The sequence below is a fragment of the Prionailurus bengalensis genome, chromosome B1 (assembly GCF_016509475.1).
Source record: "Prionailurus bengalensis isolate Pbe53 chromosome B1, Fcat_Pben_1.1_paternal_pri, whole genome shotgun sequence".
In the NCBI taxonomy this organism is placed as follows: Eukaryota; Metazoa; Chordata; class Mammalia; order Carnivora; family Felidae; genus Prionailurus; species Prionailurus bengalensis.
Genome location: NC_057344.1, coordinates 46440350 through 46455006, shown reverse-complemented (window position 1 = coordinate 46455006; position 14657 = coordinate 46440350).

Genomic DNA, 14657 nt, shown 5'->3' with positions numbered 1-14657 from the left:
CCCCTCAAAGCACTGGCATCCAGTAGGACCCCAATAAAAGATACTTTTTTTTTTTTTTACTATTTTTAATATTAACATTGCAGTTCTAATAAATACCTTGCAACCTCCCCAAAATGGCATCAGACCCCAGCTGAGGGTCACTCTGTAATATCACAGAACCAATGACTTTGGAATAAAAGCATTAATTTATAGGCCACTAGAGGTCCAGTGCAACCATGGATGATGTGAACCAAAAAGCAGATATGGCTATCTTTATGCCAAACCATCTGGGTGCAGGAGGGCTTTTCTTGACCCGTGTGTATGTGTTCAATTCAGGTTGCTATATGTCAAAGAAGATACAACACAGCCGGGGTGTCAATCCTTGCCTGAGGACCAGCTGTCACAGAGAAGGATCAGATATCTGTAGTCCCGAATGTGAATCAGTAAGTGCTGAGCGCGGCATCCTGTTACAATGGGGTCTGATTGATCTGCAGTCTGGGTAGAGTCTTTCTAGAGATGGCCCTTCCCTCTACCCTGGAGGAGTCCAGTCTGTGTGCCTGGGTTTCTGTGCCAGCTGCGCTGGCTTCCTTGAGGGATTAAAGCCTAGTTGAATTCATTGATTTGGCCCTTCTTCCTCTCTCCCTCTCTGCAGGAGGTAGAGCCTGCTCACAGAACCTTAAGCTTAGGTAGGGACCCAGCTTCATTCAAACAATTCTCCAGGTAACACAATGATCCTGTTCTGGAAACTAACTTTTTTTCTTGAATTCTTGATGAGCAAACTCTAAAACTTAAAAGCTTCAAGAGAATGTTCTGCCTTTTCACATGTCGAGGTCTGATTTTTTTTTTCTGTATAACTAAAAACTCATGTATTATAATTTCTCCCATACAAGGACTCTGCTAAAATAACGATGTTTAAGAATTCTGATCCTAAACAAGACACAAAAGATTGGCATCTTGGGTAGATCGTGTTCTTTGAGGAAAAGCTTATTAATGTAAGCTGAAGGATAAGAAGGAAAATTGACATATAATTCTAATTGTCCTTCTGGCCCATCGGACTGAGTTGGGAACTACATGATTAAGAGACAAGGTCTGTTAGTTGTAAAATTATTTACGGGAAAATTTTTGGGTCTCTATTCTTTTTTTTTTTTAATTTTTATTTTTGAGAGAGAGAGACAGAGACAGAGTGTGAGCAGGGGAGGGGCAGAGAGAAGGACACACGGAATCTGAAGCAGGCTCCAGGCTCTGAGCTGTCAGCAAGGAGCCCAATGTGGGGCTTGAACTCATGAACCACAAGATCATGACCTAAGTCAAAGTTGGATGCTTAACTGACTGAGCCACCCAGGCGCCCCTGTGGGTCTCTATTCTTAAGCAAAACTGCTTTAGTTACCACGTGACAAAATGTAGCTCAGAGTTAGAAAGAAGGATGCTCTCCTCACTTTTGCACAGAACCTAGCCTGCTTTGGCAGCTTTGGGACCACCACAGGCTATATCCCTGTGTCGTGTATTGTGACTCTCATTATAGTCTGCCTGAGCAATGGTGGCAGGGAGACTTCATGGATGTGACAGTGGAAGCCAGAGTCAAAGAGGGCATATGTCATGTGGTGCTTATAACCAAATGATTGGTCTTTGGGCACATGTCAAATGCCACTTTGGAAACCACTGGAAGAGAAAAACCCTAATGACACCAGAGGGGACAAATGTCATGCAATTATGCATTTGGAGGTTATTGGGCTAAGAGAACTTGAATTGCTCCTGATTCACAGTTCTGTCACCTATCTGAAGAAAAAGGCTCGCTGTTCAGTGAATCCCACTGCTTATTAGAGAGGACAGTTAGATCATCGGCATGAATTTTTATCTACCTGCGGACATTGGTTGGGCCTGCTGATAAGCACTTCTATGGGATTATTCCTTGAAGCATAAACAAATTTACTCCTTTTTCTGGGGTCAAAAACTATAGACTCATGATATGAAGAAACTTGGTGAGAGAATATGAAATACCCAAGAGATTATAGGTTTGGGGACTGCTACATGAAGGGAGATTAATGGCGAAGATCTTAAGTATAAAAAGATAAGGCCCAATGGGATAGAATACCATATCCACAAAAAAGCAAGGGGCATGGATACAATAGACATATGTTTACCAAAGCATAGGATAAAAGAATTAGGGATCTTCATTTAAAAGTTCCAAGAAGGCAAATAAGGGAAAATAGTGTTTCATTAGCAAGTTGATACAGGAAGTAATAAATAATTAGCTAAATCCTTTATACAGCTTCTAGCCATTATTATTTTTGCCAGTTTTGAAAATATATTTTAAAAGTTTTGAGGAAATGAGTTAGTGTAGAAGTTTATGATCTGGGATGTCTTTAACATCCTAGGTAGATGCCACAGAAGACGACCATTTTCTCTCCACGTTGACAGATCATCTTAGACATAAGCTTGGTTCCTGATGCCATCATCTTAGGCATAACGCAGGTTGGATGAACCATACAATCAAAGTTGATGTTTATAATTATTTGACTTTTTACAGCACTATTTTATTTTATTTTATTTTATTTTATTTTATTTTTTAGAGAGGTCGGGGCAGAAAGAGAGGTAGAGAGAGAATTTTAAGGGCTTGATCTCACGAAGCTGGGGTCCTGAGCTGAAATCAAGCGGTGGACACTTAACCAACTGATCTATCCAGGCGCCCTTCAACACCATTTTAATAATCCATGAACTTGGGGCGCCTGGGTGGCGCAGTCGGTTAAGCGTCCGACTTCAGCCAGGTCACGATCTCGCGGTCCATGAGTTCGAGCCCCGCGTCGGGCTCTGGGCTGATGGCTCAGAGCCTGGAGCCTGTTTCCGATTCTGTGTCTCCCTCTCTCTCTGCCCCTCGCCCGTTCATGCTCTGTCTTTCTCTGTCCCAAAAATAAATAAACGTTGAAAAAAAAAATAATCCATGAACTCAATCAGAATCTTTCTGATAGCAAAAGGATTAACTTTTTTTATAACTCAGTAAAATTGGTTGAAACAAAGCCCTACAGAGTTAAGCAAAATATATTGGTTACATTAATTCAACTGGTTTATTCCTCAAACACGCTTCTAAATTTCCTAGAAATAAACATGTTTAGTGTATTTAAAAAAAAAAAGGTTGGAATTTCAATCCAAGTAGCATCTCCTACAGGTGCTAGAAATTTATAGCTGAAAAAGACAGGGCGCTTACCCTTAGGACACTTAGAGTCTTTGACGCTAGAGAAAATGCTCAGAATTGTTTTAATGCCCCCGTTGAGTGAGCTTTCTAATGTTCTCTTGAGAGATCTAGAAATATAGAAATACAGAGTTGGCATTATAGACTCTTGAGGCATTTTTTAAAATTTAATTTTAATTTAATTTTAAATTAAAATTAAATTTTAAATTTAGTTTAATTTTTGAGAGAGAGAGAGAGAGAGAGAGAGCAGAGAGAGAAGGAGACACAGTATCAGAAGCAGGCTCCAGGCTCTGAGCTGTCAGCACAGAGCCCTATGTGGGGTTCAAACTCGTGAACATGAGATCATAACCTGGGCAGAAATGGGACCCTTAAACAACTGAGCCACCCAGGTGCTCTGAGACAATTTTATGAAATGCTTTCACCTCCAACTCCTTGTCTACTCTTTCAGAAAGGCTTGTACCATCACCTTAGCAAGTCTTTACAGTCAGAAGACCTAAACTGCTATCATTGCTGCTTAAAGAATGTCAGTTGAGTTGTATTCCTGTCTGGAATGGGGCAGCATAGGGAGAGTTTGAGATGCAGTCCCGGAGAGGGGATAAGAAAAACAATTCTCTGTCAAAGAAGGAAGGGGGGAAAGAAAGACAAACAAGCTAGATATTCTGTGTGCTGTACAGACCCTGGGAGTCGGCAACATGTAATAAGAACAACCTTCAGAACTTTCTATGTTCTTAGTAAAAGTCAATTTAGATGCTGACTCTAAAATGAGAATCTAAGTTAGAGAAGCAACCTAATGTCATGACGAAGAAATACCAACAATATTTGTACAGTTAAATTGGTATCTAATATCTTGTGCAAATATCCTATGTGGACTCCCTAAGGAAAACAACAACAACAACAACAATAACAACAACAACAAAACAGGGCACCTGGGTGGCTCTTGATTTCAGCTCAGGTCATGATCTCATGGTTCATGGGATGGAGCCCTGTGTCGATTCTGTCTCTTGCTCTCTCTCCACTCCTCCCCTGCTCTCTCTTTCTCTCTCTCAAAAAAATAAATAAATAAACTTAAAAAAAAAACAGAAAAAAAGAGAAAAAAAACAACCAAACTCATAGATATGGAGAACAGATCAGTGGTTGCCAGAGGCGGGGGGTGGGCAGGATGGGGGGGGGAGTGGCCAACATGGGTGAAGTGAGTCAACAGCTACAAACACAGTTATAAAATAAATGTTATGTGGATGTAAATGTACAACATGGTGACTATAGTTAATAATTCTGTACTGCATATTTGAAAGTTGCTGAGAGTAGATCTTAAAAGTTCATATCACAAGAAAAAAAATTATACCTATGTATGGTGACAAATGTTAAGTAGGCTTATTGTGATGATTTGTTTGAAGAGGTCAAGAGGACATGACACCCAGTTGACCTTCAAGCTGGATGTGGGCAATTGGAGGTTCCTTCCCCTTCCCCTGTGTTCTCTTCCTTCCATTGGGAAACATTTTCAAGGAGCAATGGGCTGTTGAGAATTTTTGGACGCTATACATGACTGAATCTTGTTAAAGCCTCTTAATAAACTTTTTTAAGATTCTGGAGGGTGGGTATGGAGATATGCTTCTGAAGTGGTCTGCCTTCTTTTGGGCCCTCCTTGCCCCCCATACAGGGGCCAATTTGTGAACTAACTTGATCATCTTGCAATGTATACAAATATCAAATCATTATGTTTTATACATGTATGTATGAAACTAATATAGTTTTACATGTCAATAATCCCTCAATAAAAAAATAAAACTATCAGTGTCAATAAAAAATTAAGACTGTGAATGCATTTCAGAATTTAAAATATGAAAGGAGGGAAAGTATATTTACAAACGAGACTAGCTTACATAAAAAGAAGTTCTGTCAAGTTTCTGGTAAAAACTTATTAATCCTGTTAAGATTCAGGAGGTGTCAAAATAGTGTATACCTAACTTTTAAATTTATTTATTTATCTTGAGAGAGACAGCACGAGCAGGGGAGGGGCAGAGAGAGAGAGGGAGAGAGAGAGAATCTGAAGCAGGCTCTGTGCCATCAGCTCAGAGCTTGACATGGGGCTTGAACTCATGAACCATGGGATCATGACCTGAGACAAAGTCAAGAGTTGGCAGCTTAACCAACTGAGCCACCTAGGCACCCCCATGTATATTGTATATTAAATGTATATTGGCATTTACATATACATGTATATATGTATATTGTATATTAAATGTATATTGGCATTTAATAAAATTGAACTGGATTTTTATTAGATGTTCTTATATGATAAAGAGTAAAATTATGATAAGAGGAAAATAATGAAATTGAAAAGTGATCAGAGATAGGACTGTTAATTAACCATTCCTAGGATCTTTGTACTAGTTCCAACTTGTAAATCACTGAGATGATAATTTGGAATCCCCATTGTGTCCTAGGGCTATAATACTTTTAGCCAAGAGGGGAAGAAGGTGGTTTCTTCAGTTAGCATCGTGTAGCTTGGAAGGAAATGGGATAGCCCTGGAGCGTATTTTCTAGATAACTGAATTGAGGGGCATTCATATTGTTATTTCAAGGAGTAATTCCTCGAGCCTCTACCAGCTCTAACATTCAAGGTGCACTTTCATAAAATAAACTGGTTTAGTGAAAGAACTCCTTATAAGCAGCTCACGTGAATTTTCCTACTCTACCTTGCTGCCCACTCTTCCCCACATCCCCAGATCTAGGTGTACAAGGCTTACCTACACATGCTGAGTATTATTTCTTGAGAACCAGCTGAAAATCCAGTCTAGCTGCCTGAAAATGTCAAATGCCAGGCGTGTCTCAGAAAAAGGAAACCTCGACACGTCACACACGTCCCCCATTTCATCTATTTCAGAAGAAGGGTGGGGCTGGATTCTGTGCAAACCAAGTGAGTTGGGTGGGGTAATATTATATATATGATAGCTCCTATATTTTCTAATGTGAAATAAATATTAATTGCCTGAGATTTTTTTTTAAACAAGTGGATGAGCTCATTTTTGGTTCTGGGCAAGGTTTATCATAGGGCAAAACCAATTTTAACACAAATATTCTTACAGTCTTTTGTGCCACAAGCTAGTTTACGAAAAGAACACGAATGTGGAGGGGCCCCAGAGGATGGTTTCACCAGCTTTGTCACTAAATTCAGTGTGGGCACAATCATGCCTCACCCCGCAGGGGCTTGGGATTCAGGCCAGAAATCACCAGTGAGTACCAGTGCTGGCTGAAAGGGTTTAATCAACATTAATCCTTTAATATTACTTATAGAGTTTATGGGGAAGAAAATGTGATTAAACCACACAAAAAGAAAAAAAAATAACCCATTTCTCAACCAAGGGGGAAAATTCCTTTGAGCATAAACAGATTGCACTATTTATACATGAAATATTTTCTGCATCTATAAACTTACCATGCTCAAGTATTCTAATTAATCGTGGTGGTTGCCAGGGAAACCAAACTAACTCAATTATAGGTCTGCAGGAAGGTACAGTGTATTTATGACTATGAAGCAGGTAGTTTTCTGTGCAAAAACTAAAACTGAGCAGATGCCTAAAGATTTTAAATGTTTTAGAGAACACGGCGTTATCTGGATGAATTTCTGGAAAGAATGTCTTGATTTTCTTTCTTCATGACGACTTGGCTTGGTGACATGGCCCATCAATGTGATAGATTGAGAGGAGATAATTAGGAACATGATCAGTAATAAAACCATAGGAAATGACTGAAAGGAGGGTGTGATTCCCACTGAAAGAGGCTTAATTGTCTATACCATTTGTTGTTTGGTTACTTTTTTTTTTTTTTTTAAGTAGGCTTCAGGCCAGACATGGATCCCAACATGAGGCTTGAACTCAACCTTGAACTCAAGACCTGAACTCAGATCAAGAGTTGGACTCTTAACCAACATACCGACATGCCCCAGTTTGGCTACCTTCTAATACAAATACCTGAGGTCCAAAGAGTACAAGAAATAAGAGGAAAGCAGCCAGCATTGAAAATAATAATAATAGTAATAATTACAATGTTAAACATAAAACCAGTAAGTTTGGTTGAAGTAAAATGTAGGAGATTGATGGCATTTGGCTAGAAGACCCAGGGGTGTCCACATTTTCCTTTCTAACAACGTATTTTCCCATGAAGGTCCCCAGAAGGTGTATACAAAGAACTAGCTGCAAATGAAATAAATAGAGAATGAAGGGGCAAGTTCAATCAGGCTTGAGGAAGTTTCTATCCTGCCATACTCGTTAAGGAAAGCATTATAATTATTTAAGCCTATTGTTTTATTTTCATAAATAAGATATCCCTGGGATGGCCTTACTACATTATTAAAATCTATAATTAGAGTTTTACAAATACGTGAGTTATGTCATCATTGTCCAGATACAATATCATCTTATTTAAACAAAACATAATGCTTTCCTGAGACTGAGACTGATCATCCATCTATCTGCCCCTGTATTTATCCATCCAACCATTTATTCAGTTAAAAGCTATTTATTGAGTTCCTACTCTGTGCTTGGCTCTCTACTAGAACTGGGGTATACACTAACGAATAGAATTGCTACCCTTAGTGAATTTGTAATATGACGAGGGACACAACTGATAACCTGATAATTACAGAAACAATGTTCAATAAATTATGACTTTGTGAACTCTTGAAAAGCTTGACAGGAACCCAAAGCTCAATCTACTCCCCTATCTTCATAAAAAATCCATTCTTTGGGTAAACTGCCACTTTTGTCATTAATTTCAATATTTACAGTAATACTCCCTGCTTTCAAGTCTGCCTTTTTATACGATTGACCTGCTCTAGTTATTTTTTAATGACTGTTAAATTCTTTCTGTATATTTTTGTTAATTTAAGGGATCTCTCTGATAAGTAGCATATGATTAAATATATTTTAAAAGCTAGTCTGGTAATCTTAGTTTTTTAACTGGAATATTTATATTTAAATGTAATGTAATTACTGATGTGTTTGGTTTTAAATATACCATCTAAATGTTTGTTTTCTTTTTATCTTCCCTCTTTTCCTGTCCTTCTCACCTATTTTTTTTAATTTTATTTTTTTATTTTTTAAAAATTACATCCAAATTAGCATATAGTGCAACAATGATTTCAAGAGTGGATTCCTTAATGTCCCTTCCTCATTTAGCCCATCCACCCTCCCACAAACCCTCCAGTAACACTCAGTTTGTTCTCCATATTTAAGAGTCTCTTATGTTTTGTCCCCCTCCCTGTTTTCATATTCTTTTTGCTTCCCTTCCCTTATGTTCATCTGTTTTGTCTCTTAAAGTCCTCATATGAGTGAAGTCATATGATATGTGTTTCTCTGAAGGACTAATTTCACTTAACATAATACCCTCCAGTTCCATCCACGTAGTTGCAAATGGCAAGATTTCATTCTTTTTGACGGCTGAGTAATACTCCATTGTATATGTATACCACATCTTCTTTATCCATTCATCCATCGATGGACATTTGGGCTCTTTCCATACTTTGGCTATTGTTGATGGTGCTGCTATAAACATGGGGGTGTATGTGTCCCTTCAAAACAGCACACCTGTATCCCGTGGATAAATGCCTAGTAGTGCAATTGCTGGGTGGTAAGGTAGTTCTATTTTTAGTTTTTTGAGAAACCTCCATACTGTTTTCCAGAGTGGCTGCACCAGCTTTCATTCCCATCCTTCTCACCTATTTTTGAGTCAGTTAGTATTCTTATTATTCAATTTTCCACTCTACTAGTGTGTAAGTTATATTTTTAAAATTCAATTTTCTGTTAGTTTTGAGATGAAAAAATAATTCCATGACTTATTAAATATGGCATAAGATGAAGTAGATACCATTTTCTAGACAATGCAGGAACCCCGGAACACTTAATTCTCTTAACTCTTCATATCTTTTACGCAATTTTGTTATGGCTTGCATTACATCTACATCCTACCCCAAAAGACTGATTTGACATAATTGGTATTTATGTAGATTTATCCACATTTTAACTCTTCTAATTGTTCTTCATTTCCCCTGAAATCCATGTTTTTGACTGGGACTGTCTTACTCTGACCTGAAATATTTAATAATTCCTTTGTGCACATCTACTGGTGAAAAGCATCACTTGATTTTGCTTGTTTGGAAACTTTTTTTTTTTGGTACTCATTTTGAAGTATATTTTTACTGGATATTTTATTTTTTCATTATTTTTTTAATGTTTGTTTTTGAGAGAGAGAGAGACAGACAGAGCGTGAACAGGGGAGGAGCAGAGTGAGGGGGAGACACAGAATCCGAAGCAGCTCCAGGCTCTGAGCTGTCAGCGCAAAGCCTGACACAGGGCTTGAACCCACAGACTGTGAGATCATGACTTGAGCCAAAGTCAGATGCTCAATCTACCGAACCACCCAGGGGCCCCCCACCATTGTTTTAAATATTCCCTTGCATTGACTTGCTTTTCTAAAGGGTAGATGTCTATTTGTTTGGTTTGTTTCTCCCTTGGGCACTTACAAAATTTTCCCTTTTTTCTTTGGTCTTCAGAAGTTTTAATATGATATGGTGGGGTACGCTTTTTTTTTTTGGTAATTAACTTACTTAGGGAGAGTAGAGGGCTTATTCCTTCTGTGCCCTAATTTAAAAAAAATAAGTTTAGAAAAAAATACTTGTTGATATTATTGTTTTTTTCCTTTGTTCCTCTCCAATTACACATGTATCACATCTTTTCATTGTGTCCTATAGTTCTCTTACATTATTTCTTTTTTTCTAGGTGCCTCTCTTGTTCTAGCTTGGGTTCCCTCCTCTTCTGCTCCCTGTAATCTATTTTAAACACACTTATTAAGTTCTAAATTTTAATAATTTTTTTCAGATCTAGAATTTCCACTGGATGCCCTTTACAGATTTCCAGTTTTCTGGTGAATTTCTCCATGGTCTTCTATTACCTTGAACATATTAAGAACAATTACTTTATCTCATATCTGAGAAGTATAATATCTGGATCACCAAGAATCTGCTTTCCTGAATATTTTTTTCCTTCTTCAATCAGTTGGTACATGCTCCTGCCATATCTAATAGTTTTTGACTGAATGCCAAACGTTATTATGAAAAATTGAATAGATATCTTGATGCTCTGGCTCAGGTTGTCATTCTCCTAAGAAGATTGACTTTTGTTTTGGGACAGGCAAGTAGAGTTTAGGACTGTGTGGTTTCAAGTTAAGGTTGTAGAATTTGTGACCCTGGGTCTATTTTTAGTTGTCTTTACTTCTAGGATATAGCCCTTCTGGATCCTAACTAGCAGTCTGTAACGTTTACAAGGCCCCTACCACTTGGTGTGCCCTGAAATATATTTGTGTCACTCCGTTCCCAAAAGACCACCAAAAGTTGTGCTTAGTTTCCCAACCTCTAAGCCATTGGCTTCTCCTGATCTTTCTGTCTTGTTGTCCTGCATCCTTGATAAAAGCCTGATGGACAAAACATTTGTCTCAAAGTCTTTTCCTCTGGAATCCCAAGCCTTCAAATCCTGACTGCTATGATAATGCCACAATACCTTCCAACATGAGTTCTAAAAATTGGCCAGCTTTTCTAGTTTTTATTAGATGGACAGTTGGTTTGCAGGAAATGCCACTATTACCATAAGGGGAAACTTCATTGTATTGTTTTCCTTTTCCTTAAATTTCCACATTTATGTAACCTTCACGGACAGGTCAGGACCATACACATTTTTTTTTTCCTAACCAACCCCCTCCCCCAACCAACTTTGTGTTATTTTCTTTAAGAGAAGCCGTGACTTTTACGACTTTTTTTTTGTTTCATCAAGAGTCATCATTTGTTAATCTGTTGGCAAAAGTATTTTTTGTCAATCTTAATTCAGTGCCTCCTAAGGTAGCTTTTGGATCCATTTTCATAGTGAGCTAGTTCATTGAACTAAAAAAAATAATTTTGGTTCTAGCTTTAACATGGATGTCTTTTATTCAAAGTCGCTTGATAATTACTATATTTCTCTTGAATCTTTACACTGCCTTTATCCCAGAACATGTTAACTATACTTCTGTTCCCACCCAAGCAGATCTTGGCAGGCTGTGGAAGGCCATCCTTGACAAATGCATGAATCTACCTCGTTGCAGGACAGTTTTCCATTATGCAGCTGCCTCACTTGTAAAACAAGTGAACTGTTCAATAGAGAAAATAAAAAATGAGCTTGAGCAACTTCTTGGCGCTGACTGGATCCTCAGAAGGATTTCTCTGGTGAATCTTCTTAAAGGAAGAGAGATGAAAATGAATCCCAGACATTTCTGGCATCTGGTGTGACAAGTGGAATGCCTATGAGATGCTCCTTATTCCAAGAACAGTGTCCAGAAAAGAGACTGTATTCGTGCAGCCTGACCAACCTGGCTTGACAACTAATCACACAGTGCCTTTGATAGCACCAAGGATTGGAAAATGGAATTGCAACTATCAGGCATCAAGTTATGTTTTAACATTTTAGTTATAAAGGCCATGCCATGCCCTCAGAGATGCAGCAAGAGTATCAGGCCTGACATTTTGAATTCCAAATGCAAATTGGGAAATCCAACCCAAACTAGGAAAAGTCAACGCGTGTAAATGGACTGACTTCAGTATTCAGAAGTGGATCCTGGATTAGGCGAGTCAAATCTTCCAAAGGCTCTTGTTTTGCTCTGTCACCCACGTAACTGAAGATTAGGTTCAATTAATATGTCCAAATAATATCTTAAGAGCACCCCCTGAGTCTCTTATTTGCCAGAGATTATTGGAAAATCGTATGTAAATGGCACAAGTAAGTTATGCCACACTAATCTAATTTGTACCACAACTAGATTATGGCACAGATTTTTTTCACTTTTTTTCTGTGAACTACTGGTCGTCAAAATCTCCCAGTAATGGTACCCCTAGTAATAGATTTATATTTTCTAAAGCCCTTAAGTTAACTTGTTATCACAATTTTTTAAGAGTACTTAAGTGACAGGCCCATTTTGAGAAAGTAATAGAATTGAGGTTAGCACCTGTCTGTCTGATTTCCATTTCATTGCTTTTGCTCCCACTTCAGTGCACTGTATGACTTGCATGCCACACCCAAAATAGTTAAGATGAGAAGTGGAGAAGACACATTGTTTAGTTGAAACATGAGTCCTTTCCTTTCTGTTTAATAAGCACAGGTGTGTGCATAGGAGGTGAGCACTGGCCAATAGATGCATGGCTTTCACGGTGGGCCACAGGCCCTAGAAACTTATTGCATTCCCAGGGCTCTTTCTGAAACACAAAACTGATGATTTGTGTTTCCTTAAACCCTTAAGGGCTCCCATGGCCAAGGATAAAGGCCCACTTCCATAGTGCAGCTTACAACTGCTTGATCTCCTCCCCTCCCCTCTTGCAGGTCTTTGAATATTCCATGCTCTTTTCACATCTGGATCTGCGAATTTGCTGGCCTGTCTGTTTGGAAAACTTTCCTTCTCTTTCCCTTTGCCTGGATAATTCCTTCTTGGTCATTTGGTTTCAGCTGCTGTTACTTCCTCTAAGAAACATTTTGCCTGTCCCAGATCTAAATTAGATTCACCTTCTATGTTTTTAGGCACCCAGTACTTGTCTTATCATAGGCATTATAATAGGCACTGAAGCTGCCTATTTGTTGGTCTTTATTATCCATTATTCCCTATGCACCATGTTTAAGACCTGTATCTATCTTGTTCTTCATTTTATTTCTGGCATTTAGCACCCTGCCCGGCATATACCAGACACTCTATATATTGGAAGAATTAATGAATAAAAACCATCTGACAGTTTGAGAAAGGCTTTCAATGGACAAAGACTTTCACAAGGACAAATGCCACACTGATTTATTATCTATTATGTACCAGCTATTTTCTATATGTTATCTCTCATTTAGTACTATTTTTATGGAAAAAAAACAACAAAGACCTTGTGATAGATTGTTTTATTGGCTAATATTCAGTGCCCTTCTCTAATGGTACACATCCCTGCCCTGTTGAACTCTGTATGGGCATGTGATGTGGGAGAAGTGACAAGTGTGGCTTTTGTTCAGTATCTTTGCCAAGTGGTTCACGGTGGCTTGCTTGTAATTGATCACTGATATGTTTCAAAAAGAAATTTCCTTCAACTAAAAACACAGATGCTGTGGAACAGAGCCCCAGTTAACTTGAACTGAGTGAGAAATAGAAATGGTGGTTATTGTCAACCATGAGTAGCATGTGTGAGAAGTAGAAATATTTGTTCTTGTAAAGCACTGTGATTTTTGTATGCCTTACAACTGCAAACTTCAGTCTATCCTGATGGATGGAGAGCCATTCAACCCAGTTCAAATGAAGGGGCGCTTAGTGAAAATATGTGACTGGGATGACAGGGACTCTTAGGCACATTGTAGATGAGAACCAAAGAACACTTAGGTTTCACTGCAACAGAAAACTGAAAAACCAGAAACGGGTGCTGTTTTATTCATATTTAAAAGCTGCGTGGACTCACATTTCTGCTTCTCTCTGCTTCCCTGCTACTTGTTCTTCCTCCTTCAATAAACTTTATATATTTACTAACCATAAATTTAACCTACATGAATATGATCTGCCGCTCTTGTTTTTATATGATATCCTATCTCAGAACCCACTACCAACTGCTGCCTCTTTCTGAGTCTCTTGGTTTATATTCTTGAGGGATATAATTATGGTTTTAGTGCATCTTTTTGAACAGGTTACAAGGCAGATGCCACTGGCCAGTCAGCGTTACTGGTTACCGGTCTGAAGCCTGTCCAATCGGTTGTGCTTCTGTATGAGTGTGTTGGGGAGGGTGGTAACACGCCATGTGATACAGAACATGGCGGTGTGGGACCGCAAAGACTATGCGGTAGGATTTAGTGTGCTAAACAGTATATAGAGAGAAATATCTTCATATATATTAATATACTACAGTTACATTGGTTTTATGAGGAAAGTCTGATTATTAATAATCTCATTATTACAAAATTTCAGATTATGAAACTAAAAGCAACAGGGTAACTTGGGTAAAATTGCATACAAATACATGAAAGGCGGAAGAGATCTAAAATGGCAACTTTGGTGGGTTTAGCTGACCTCAGATTTCATGCTCTGCAATGTATTAAATCATCTAAAAGATTTGAACTCTCCCTATCAGTGAAACAAGTATGAATAACATTACAGCAAAAAAAGAAATAAAATAAAAATTACATAACGGTGTAACCTATGGGGTTATTTTAGAGAAGAATGGTATAATTGCTGTATACTGAAGGGAAGAGTTTCAGAACCCCGAAGAGGTTTTCTTTCTAAACTCATTTTTTTCCCAATATTTGATCATGAAAAATTTGAATATATAGAACTTGAGAGTGAGAAGCCATCTACCCACCTCCTAAAATTTATACTTGGTATATTCTCTCTTTGTCACAGTCCTATGTACCCATCCACGAACCCTTCTTGTTTTGAATGCATTTCTAGGTGAATCTCT